Here is a 10,737-nt window from a genome sequence, read left to right as displayed (position 1 = left end):
TGACCTAGTCCCTGCGGCATTCCCACCAACCTCGTAGGTTTTGTCCCTGCCTAACATGATTGGGAGCCCTGGGTTCCTCAAGAAGTCCAGCCACAGGCTTTTAAAATTATGCACTCAAGCAGGGAATGACCCAAATTTCAAAGACTCTTTTGAAAATCTGAGTTCTAACAACATTCCCCAGAGCTACAGTGAACTGGTGGGAAAGTCACGGTGCTCCGTAATGCTCAGGGGCAGGCAGTTACATGCACAGAGAAAAATCAATGCCCCCCACAGGTAATTTTAGCATTGAACAATTGATGGGGTTTGAAAATACAAGCCCAAAAATATTGCCTGCATCACGGAGGGGTGTCAGCTCTTCAAACACAGATTGAAGCGCTGTTGGGAGAGATACTGTAGAAATCAGGCTGGCTTCTTTGCCTCTCCTCCCCTCAAACAGCCATTCAGTCAGGATAAAAGCTGAGTCAAAGTTACCTTTCCTGGGACTTTTTACTGTGAAGACTTTGATACAAAAGGCGGGTAAATGATTGAAAAGTATGTAATCTGAGAGATTGCTGAAGGGGCTGAGGTGTGCGGAAGTGAAGGAAGACATATTGTCAGTGACTGATGATTTCTTCTTAATTTCCAAGTCATGGGAAACACAAAGGTCTGCCTGATTGTGACTGCGCACTAATCTAAAACATTAAGATGAGCAGCTAAGAAATGGGTGCCTAAATTTAACCCCCTTAAATCTATAATTAAGCATTTCAGTAGTGAGGCTGCTAAAGTCTGTGGCAGGAGACCCCTTTGCTGCAGTGGGTTTGCTGGACTTTTTCTCTGCCCTGAGCATCCAGCAGCTCCCACCAAAGACCCAGTTAAAATGTTTTTCCACTTCCCTCAAGTACTGAATTATACATTTAAGAACCCAACTCTAGACACCGTTTTTGTCTGTGCAAAACATCTTGTTACAAGTATAATATAATAAATTGTCCCAAAAAAGATTTATGGCTTTTTTTGCCTTTTTTTGCCAGTGAATAGATGGAAAAAATTTGATTTTTTAATTTTTTTTTATGTTTCTCAGTCAGTAGGGATTGCTCTGGGAATCATGCTAGGAACTCTTGCCTCCCAAGCTATTCTTCAAACAAAGCTGTTTTCCCTGAGCTGGGCTCACTCAAGCGTGGGCACTTCTGGCTCCCAGCACACACCAAGTATGCGCAGGAGCCCATTGCTGATGCTCTGTGCCAGTAGGAAGTGGTGATGAGCTGTCCCAGCCCTCCAAGATGAAGGAAGGACATGTTTGAAATCTCCCTCCTCATGTCCTCTTCTTTTCAACTTCCAATCTTTCCCATCCAAGCTGTGCCCGGAGCTCTGCCCACAGTGAATGCCACTTGAGCAAAAGAAGACAAAATGCAGAAAAAAGCCCACGGACATGGCAGATCTGTGAAATTTTAAGGCAGCTTTGCTGACAGCAAGACTTCTGCAGCTTCAGCAAGCGGTTCTGGTCCCTCTGGCTGGAGAGCCATGTTTCGTTATTCCTAATTAATAGCAACTGAATGGACGGGCCAGTGGCACAATTGGTACTGTACCGGAGCTCTGCTTCTCTTGACACCCCCTTCCCCTGCTTTCTCCTGCCTGCCACTTTGTCCCACCTTTTGTCACCATCTGTACATGGTTAGCTGGAGGATGTTTATTATATAATTTAGTTAACTTTGGAGCTGCGAGCCTGCCCGTTTGATGTGCCCTCCTGTTAATGCAAAGCACACCATTACTAGTTAATGATCATGAACTGTCATCACAGCCACTTTGAAAAGGTGACAGTGATGAATGGAGCCAGTGGCTCCCAGGGAGGTTGATCACTGAATGGACAGTAAAGTTTATTTAAGCCCCGGCCTGATAATGGCTCTGCATATTTCAGATGGGTTGTTTCCACTCACTTCTGGGATAGCAGACATTCCCGAAATGATGCGTCCTGCTGCCGCCCCCACTCCCTGCATCCTGCTCTCTTAGGTAAGAGAAAGTTTTCCACCATTTCTGCATCTGCTGCCCTAAGTGCTTCCCTGTCCCTGTGTCCCTGCTGCAGATCTCCAGCCAAAAGAGGGGAAACCCTGGGGGAAAATTTCCTGTGTGCTTTGAAGAAAGGAAAAGCCCTCCTCAGAGCCATTTCCCAAATGGATGCCCACAGCTGCTCCACAGGCTGGGAAAGGGGCTCAGGCTCTGATTTAGCTCACTGAAGCTTTTGTGGCAGGATGGCGGCTGTGTGCCTAGTGTGAGGTCCTGGGGACTGGGCTAAAAACAAAGCCTGCTTCTCCCTAACAGGGGCTGGCAGCCAGCACCAGGAGGCCTTGGAGCTGGGAGACAAGCCGGTGCTTTCGGGCTGGGAGGCTCTCGGTCCCAAGATAAACAAATCTGCTGGTGAGAGTGACCAGCGTTAGGTCAGGCTAAGGGTCGCTCGAAGGTCAAGCCGCCCTGAGCTTGGATATTTGGGTTGTGTATTTACCTTCCCAAAATGCACGGTGCGTTGGAGGGCTCCCTGCTCCAGGTCGTGGAGCTGGGATCAATCTGCCAGCCAGTCCAGGGGGGTGACATCCCTAGGGAAAGACCCCAGGCAGAGCAGGGTCTCGGTGGTGTGACTGGGGAGAAGGAGGGAGAGGGCCCCTGAAGGATGATAGTTATTGGAGTAGGCATGGTCTCTGTGCATCTGTGAGCAGGCAGAAGGTGCACAGGGTGATTTGTGCTGACACAGCCTACTAGCTTTCATTTTAATGTATGCTGTGTGGGAAATGCTGGTGGTAAAACACAGACATGGTTTTCTCAAGCTATGTAAAACCTGGAGCTTCATCACCTGACAGGAGCCCAGGCTGCCACATTGTGCTGCCAGAGCCTCACAGATGAAGCAATCAGGTCTGGCTTAAAGAGCTGGAGACTCTTGCAAATTTGAAGAAACAGAGGAAAGTCCAAGATGCTCCTCTGAGCGTTTGTCTGAGATTTTAGTCTTTGGAAGATCTGTCTGCCAAGCTTTGCTGTGCATCCAGGAAGGCCAGAAATGCCTCTTTCTCCAAGACACAAAAGTAGAGATATTTGATGAAAAGGCTCCAATAAAATCCTTAAGGAATCTTGGTGTCCACGAAGAGCTGACAGCTGGCAACACTGCAGCTGCACCCAAATACTCCAGGGACAGTTGTTGGGACTGTTTGGGGCATGGTGGCTACAAGGAAGCCAGTACCTCTTCCAGTTATTACCATGATTTTGGTGGACAGTACAGCAAAGATGTATGTGGTGGATGCCCCATGACATACGTGGTGAATATCCCATGAATGCCACTTTGTTCTTTTGCCTCACACACTTACTGGGGACAGCTCTTCTCTACTCCATGGGGCTTCCTGGTCAGACTGAGAGTAAGGCTGACAAAGGGAGATGAAAAAGAAATGACCCATACATCCATCTAGACAAAATAAGTAGTCCTCATAGCTTTACTACGGGTGCTCAGATGAGAGTAGGGAGGGAACTGAGGGACACAAAAAACTGTGTTGGGGGTAAGAATGACTGTTCGTTACAGCTTGGTTAGAGTCACAGCCCGGAGGGAAAGGGTTGGGGAATTTCTACAGGCACACACACATAAATGTCTGAAGCAGTCATACTGAAAGCATTTATTGCTACATAATATTTGATCTGTTCTCTGTCATGGTCATAGAATGCCTGACAGTACTTCAAGACCTTATCCTTGTTAGAAAGATGAGAAGGAGCCAGTCGTTCAACAGTAGCTTCTGAATAATCTGCTGATATATAGTACTTGCACGACATGGTCAAAACAAGGAGGTGTTAGGTCTCAGCTCCACAAGAAAATCATTATCAATTTGAGTAAGTAATGAATTGTCTAAAGTTTAAACAACACGGAGCTTTACTGTCAAAGCAAAATAAGGACAGTGACACAAGGGAGCTACGTTAGCCAGCCCATTTATAAACTGACACGGCTTTTTCTGTCCAGAAGTCTATAAACCACTTGCTGGTATCTCAAAAGGCAAGTTATCATATGCTAACAATGGGCTTTTAGGGAAAATAAATCAATGGGTGGAATTAAGATCTCTTTCATTGTCAAAATAAATGCTTTAAGTGAGCCGCAGAGAGGGAGGCAAGTTATTCTCATGGAGTTATGAGGTCTGGGGGCGATGCCAGGGAGCAGCCAGCAGCAGAAGCCTGGGCAGCGCAGGTGTTTGCAGCACTGTTTCAAAGCACAGCTGGGTGCTTCTGAGAGAGCTCCCCATCGGCAGTGCAGGGGAAGAAGGAAGGCCACGCTTCACCAGGAGCAGCACAGGGACGGGGATGAAGGAAAGTCACCCTCATCTCGCTGCTGCCTCTGCAGCCCGGTGCACCGAGGGGAGGTGACTGTCCTTTTAAATGTGGGTTGAGACATTTCACCCCAGCGTCTGCAAGCATTCAGACACAAGACTGCTGCTGTTAACTGCCAGCCCATTGTCTGCAGTGACAGCTTTCTCTGAAAGTCAGTTACCAGGGGGTGAATGTGGATTGAGCAAATGAACACAAAGCAGCCGAAGCCGCTGGCTGTGAATTGTGCTGCTGTTAGTTTAAGCAACTTGAATAGAAATGGCATTATCCAGGGTGACCTGGGGGAGCCGGGAGGAATATTCACAGAGAGCAAAATTTGCCTGCAGTGACTAACACAGCGAGTTGGATGGAGTCTTTGGCCTTGATTGAGATGTCACCCTGAGTATTGCCTATTGTACCCAGGCTCCCTCCCTTCCAACGTGATTTAATCCAAGACTTCTCCCTCCCAGTCTTTCCTTGCTCTACAGCATTGAACCTGTGCCCCCTCTTACCAGCACAGCCAACCTAACCACACACAGCCGATGGATCTGCTCCAGTCTCAGCCCATACATTTCCAGCTCTCCGTGTTCTGCCTCTCATTTCTATGGGTTGTTTTATACCTTTAGTGGTTCGTCTGCTGGCCAGCTGGTCAGAGGAGCTCACTGGGCTTCAACAAACCTGGGGCAAAAACTCTAGCTCAAATGTGGCTGGAGGGTGTCCCCTCACTGGTGTGATAACACTGACAAAACTGCCTTCAAGTGGGGATTGAAGGCTCTTTGATCCATGCAAAATGCTCACATCAGCTCCCATGGCTGATGGAGAAGGTCCATGATGGGAAGGAATGGGGAAGAGAAACCTCTGCCCAGGCAATGGCTTGGCCACTGCCATGCTATGGGGAATGGCTGCACGAGTGAGAGGAGTCTCCAGGACCTGACTTAGAATACCATTAGTGTTACAGACTTCACACAAGAGCAGCTTTGCCTTAGCTGTGTTTGCCACATCCTTTTCCTAAGGCCTTTTCCATCCTCTACCACCAGGCTCTCCACCATGTATAAAGCAGCACCCTGGGGCAGATGGGTCTGTCCCCATGAGGGGTAAAGAGGCATTTTGGAGAGGATGGCAGTGCCTGGATAGGATGAACTTTCTGGCCGACGAAGTGGAAGGAGAAGAATGAGAGCCCTGAGCACTTAAGGGGGTGGGGAGAGACTGAAGCAAATGGAATACATGAATGTTTCCTGATCAAACAGCAGTGAAATGAACATTTAAGAGAGATGAAACACCTGATAAATTAACTTCATGTTAAAGGGGATCTGGTCTGATTCCCACGGCTAGGTAATCTTGTGAGTGTGAGGCACTGAGGCTGCAGATAGAGGCAATCAGGACGCTTTACTCAGGTTATTTTCTTATTTGAATTTGCTCAGAAGATGGGGGATCTTCCTGCTTTGCAGTCCCATGGCAGTAGCAGCATTGGTGCTCAGTGTCTGAGTTTCATAGGGAGCAGGATATTTGATTATGGGAGACAGACACCAGTAGCTGATAGCATTAGGGCTGTTTTCCCAAGCTGGTGCGAATGCAGTAAAGCAAATACTGCATAAAAGTGAAAGTCTTCAGTGCTTTATCTGGAGGCCACACCAGCTTGGCTTGCTGAGGGATGAATGTAGCATCCTACAGCTTGTAGCTCCATACTGGAAGGAACAGGAGGTGCCAATAACAGTAAGTGTTTCATATCTCACGCATAGTAAGGTCTAGCCACCAAACCCTCAAGATCTTGTTTGAATGAATTGCCCCTACCACACTTTCAGCCCTGTCATGCTCAGGCCCACACTGAAGCCATCACATGGCCAGACTTTAGTGAGCTGCCAGAGTGGTGGGGCAAAGGACAGGGAGCCAGCAGTATCACTGCCTTCCTCTCTGCAGGTACCACTGGGCAGCCTCATCCTCCTTGCGAAGTCGATCTGTTTACTGGGTAGGCTGTGGAGGAGGAGCTCTCCATGCTGGGAGAAGGGACAGCACCAGGGACACCTTGTAAGCCCCCCAGGGTGCTTGGGGAGACTGCCATTTGCTTCAACAGTACGGTGTAGCCATAGGGCTTCATGTGAGTTCAGGTGAAATACAGCTTCTTCTTAACACCTCCCTGCCAAGTATCAGCACCCATGCTGCAAGCAGGGGGTTGTCAGTTTTCAAGGTGTGTGCCTTTGCTTGCCTCGAGACTGGTGCTCCCCGCAGCATGGTCCCAGTGCCCTGCTGGTGGGAGGGACTGTGCCCCCTGCCTTGAACCAAAGCAATTAACCAGACCCAACTGATCTCTTTAGCATCAGCCTTGGCTTTCATGAAACTGGCAGGAGTGGTCAGGGCAGTGTGATAGTGGGAGTGATAGACTTTGTACTTTGATTGGTGGGTCTGCACATAGAAAGAATCAGGGCAGCTTGGAGAGCATCCAGTCTGGGCTGTCACCCACGCATGAATGATCAAAAAAAGAGGATTTTTTTCCATGCTGTCAGGTAAAGCTTCCATGTCATCAGCAATATCTAGACCAATAAATTAAATGAGGCCAGGATGTAGGTGTTCTGTATCATGGAATTGCTAGCACTGTACCTGCATGGTTTTGGCACATGCCAGTTACCACCCTCTCTGAGATGAGAGGTTTCATGTGTTTGCAATAGCTGTGCCCACTGAATGCATGGGCTGTGGCAAGTCTGTTTTGAGAGGTCCGAGGGCTGGCTAGCCTACTGGTCTAGTAGGCTTCAGAGCTAGGGGACAGCCCTGGAGCATTTTGTTTACTGACAGAGATGCAACCATCCTTTATTTCTCTGCTGCGGTGCGCACTCAGCTCTAGGCAGAGCCCAGTCCCTGGGGTAATCTCAGGCAGTGTGGCTTGGAAGAGAGCCCTGGCTTCAGGGAAACTCTTTCAGGGCTTCACTCCCTTCAGTTTTACACTGAGCTGGGTATTACCCTTTGCTGTTTCATAGTCTTCCCAGAGCAGTCCTTTTCCATCCACACTGCTTCCTGCAGCAACTTTGTGCTGCCTATGTCCCAGGAGCTGGTTCTTAAACCTTCCCATGCCTGTGCTACCCTCTCCCTCATCCCCACACTTCATCCTTCTCCTGACCGACTGTCCACACCTACTCTTGTATCACCTCTTTATGAAAACACATCCCCTCCACTGCTTTTCTGCTCACGAGAGCCACACACAGAGCCACGTCATCACACGCATTGGCTGGCACGATCGCACTGACCACTCAGGCAGGGGGACGGGCAGGGAACACACGCTAACACAGAGGTGTCACCCTGCTGCCCACCATCCACACTGACAGTGAGACAGACAATGCAAAGTCAGCTTAATGCAGTTTTCATGGCAAGGCCTTCATTTACACGTCAGTTGGTAAAAATTACGCCAGGTTTTAGCAGTCAATTTAATCCTTTTACTTCTGGTGTGAAGGAATGTGTGCTCGACGGCTGGGGCTGCCTCAGACAGACCCTTCTTAGCCTTCACTTTGCTGCTGGAGGTAAAAAGTTCACTGTGACTCTGCTTGCTGAAGGGTTTTCAGCATCCTCAACTCGCTGGGGTAATGGTCAGTGTGTGGTGAAGCATCCTCAGTCACAGGGATGAGAGTGCACCCGCCTTGGGCTGGGCGGGCATGGGCTATACATAGCTCAGGTCCTGGACCGGCGGACAAAGGGAGCCTGTGAGGTTGCTGGGATTTGCTGTTATCAGCGGCCAGGGCAGGAAATGTCCCACACCACAATAACCTCAACTCCACCTTATGTCAGCAAGCCCTACAAACAGAAGGACCCAGCCACGGGCTTTTGCTCAGCCTGGTACTGTACACCAGAGCCTGCTCACATGGTGAACGGACGGAAAAGCAACATGACTGGCCTGTTCTGATGGCAAGCAGATAAACCCTAGCTCCACTCAGACGGGTATTGTTTCCTTCCCACAGGCTTTCTTGCTGCCACCACCAAGTACACGATAAAGCTTTGGCTTTTTATAGGGCTTCTGTTTGAGTTTGTGCTGATTTCAATGCAGTCATTCAAAAGGAATATGCTCGGTGAATTGTTAATTCAAGTGCCTGGAACACGGCAGTTTGGAAAACTGTAAAGATTATTATTAACTGGTTAATTCTGGGTGTGAATTCCCACCACTGCTTGCACAAGAGTTGGAGTTCCTTCAGGTTTCCACAGCAGCCAGCTTTAGACCCAGGGCCGGCAAGGAAAGGAGGGAATGTAAGCAGATGCAAAGACCTTTTAAAAGAGTACTTTTGGTTCTAAATGTCATCGTTTTGGTCAAGCTGTGCCGATATTGCTGTTTCCCTGTCCACCACCCAAGATGACAGGAGTGGTTGCTGCAGCCTGGATTCTAGCAGAAATTAAACCAGACATTCACATAGGCTCTGTCGGGTACTACATCCTGGCACATCCAGTATGGCTAGAGACAGGAAAGACCTATGGGACTTTTTAGACCTGAATCCTTGTGTTGCTCATTCCTTAAAGTGTTGATGATGAGGTCAGATATTTTGCCAAATTCTTGGTGCATTACATCAGCACCCTGGGATCATCATCCTTGGCTGCCTGCTCATATCCTCTCCGCATGCTGTGGCATCCGGATGGCAGCCACGCACCCGGGCACGCTCAGGCAAGAAAGGAAGGTGGGAAAATGCCTGGCACATTGGGGCAGGAGTCTGAGTTTTTAGCTGGATGGTTTAACACAACAGCCTCTGGGAGAAAGCATAGCACAGGTACTCTAACCACTGACAGCCTGTTTCCTTGCTTTGCAGGAGTGCGGGTGTTTGCCTTAATTGGTGCTTCCTACTCTATTTTAAGGCTGAATGCTCTTTCAGGATAAATAAATGGGAAACAAGATCTTTGCAACACAAGCAAGTATTATTAAATGCTCTTCTCCCATGTGTAGCTCAACCATAGGCCTTTCCCTCAGTATGTCCTTCATGCCCTTGCCCCTCACTCTCTGGAAAACACCAAACTCCTTTAAATATTTCCTGAGAGGCTGAAGTGACTTCTGTCACTAGCATGGTCACATCTGGCTGTACGTTCCTACGAGGAGGATGCGACTTCCTAATCCTTCCAACTGGTTGGGATTCCCATCTGTCATGTACTGCACAGGCTGTTGAGTCTTTTTTCCAGCTGAGGTAGCTCTCTGCAGCTGGTCCATATTTTTTTGTACTGTATTATCTGCAGCAGCTTTTTATGCTTCCTCTGTCTGTGAAGAAATTTGTTTCCACTCTGTTCCTCCTCGCCACATCCACCACGCTCACCATAGTTCTGCCCACACTAAATCTTTGCCTCCTGTGAAGAGGTTAGTTTTGCTTGACTGAAATATGCAGTAGGAACATGGGAGAATCTCCCTTGTCCTTGTAAGTCATGTGTTTCTCCTCTTTTCCCAAGCCAAACAATACAATACAATTGGAAAAGACACAACAGCCTGGGTTCTGATGCACTACAAAGTCTCCTCTCCGTCAACACAGTCACCAGCGGTACTTGTCAACATTGATTGTGCCCAAAGGTTTGGTTTGCTGCTGCTGCTGCTCGTGCTGCCACTGCTCAGTTGAGGAAACTTGGCTGCAGCTTCACTGCACTGGGAATATGTAAAACTCCAGTGAGAAACAGTCCCTGGCCTGAGGAACTTGCAGCCCTGTTTGACAAGACAGAGGCAGGGAGAGGAGGCATGGGGGGCCAGAGTGAGGAGTAATTAAATCCAGGTTCCTGCTCATGAAGGGCTCTGCAGTTGCCCACTGAACCAGACACCAACTCTAAAGAGATTTTTGTAGCCCCTTTTACTTGATCAGTGGACATTTGAAACCATGTTTTGACACTGGCTTTTATTTTATTGTATTTTATGTGTATTTCTAGGAAGTCTGGGTTTGTATTTTTTTCCTTTGCTGCAGCACTACCTCAACAAGCAGAGGATTTCAAGCTGATCTGATGTGTCCTGGTTGTCAGGTCTTTCTATGGACACGCCGTGATCCACCTGAGCAGTGGCATTTCTCTGGTATCACCTCTCAGGCTGGCACACACAGCTTGTGAAAGGTGCCGAGAGGCTTTTGCATAGGAGCCTAATAAAACTAAACACTGTGGCAGTTGCTGTGGTCAGAGCAACATCTGCTTTCCCTGAAATATGATGAGCATGGAACATAGCATGCCAGAAGGGACAGAGCCGGGAAAAAAATCATAATTCTAGAATTATAAAGAAAATACCCTTCGCAGAGACAGCGTGTCAGTGGTATGTCCTGGCACCCAGGCTGGCCCAGCATGAGTGTGTATATGCCTACACACCATGAATGTCATGCTGGTTGGCACTCAGCCTCCCGGGAGCCACACATCATCCTTGTGGGCCCATCTGCTGCCTCGTGTCCTTTCCCTCATGCTGGAAGGGCAGGAGGACCCTGGCGAAGGAGCAGCTCCTTGTGCCTCAGGTCCTTGTTC

This window comes from Pezoporus occidentalis, unplaced genomic scaffold (assembly GCF_034315485.1).
Source record: "Pezoporus occidentalis ecotype Australia unplaced genomic scaffold, CSIRO_AGI_Poc_V1 ctg4, whole genome shotgun sequence".
Classification (NCBI taxonomy): domain Eukaryota; kingdom Metazoa; phylum Chordata; class Aves; order Psittaciformes; family Psittacidae; genus Pezoporus; species Pezoporus occidentalis.
The sequence above is the reverse complement of the archived record's forward strand: the minus strand, read 5'-3'. Positions refer to the sequence as shown.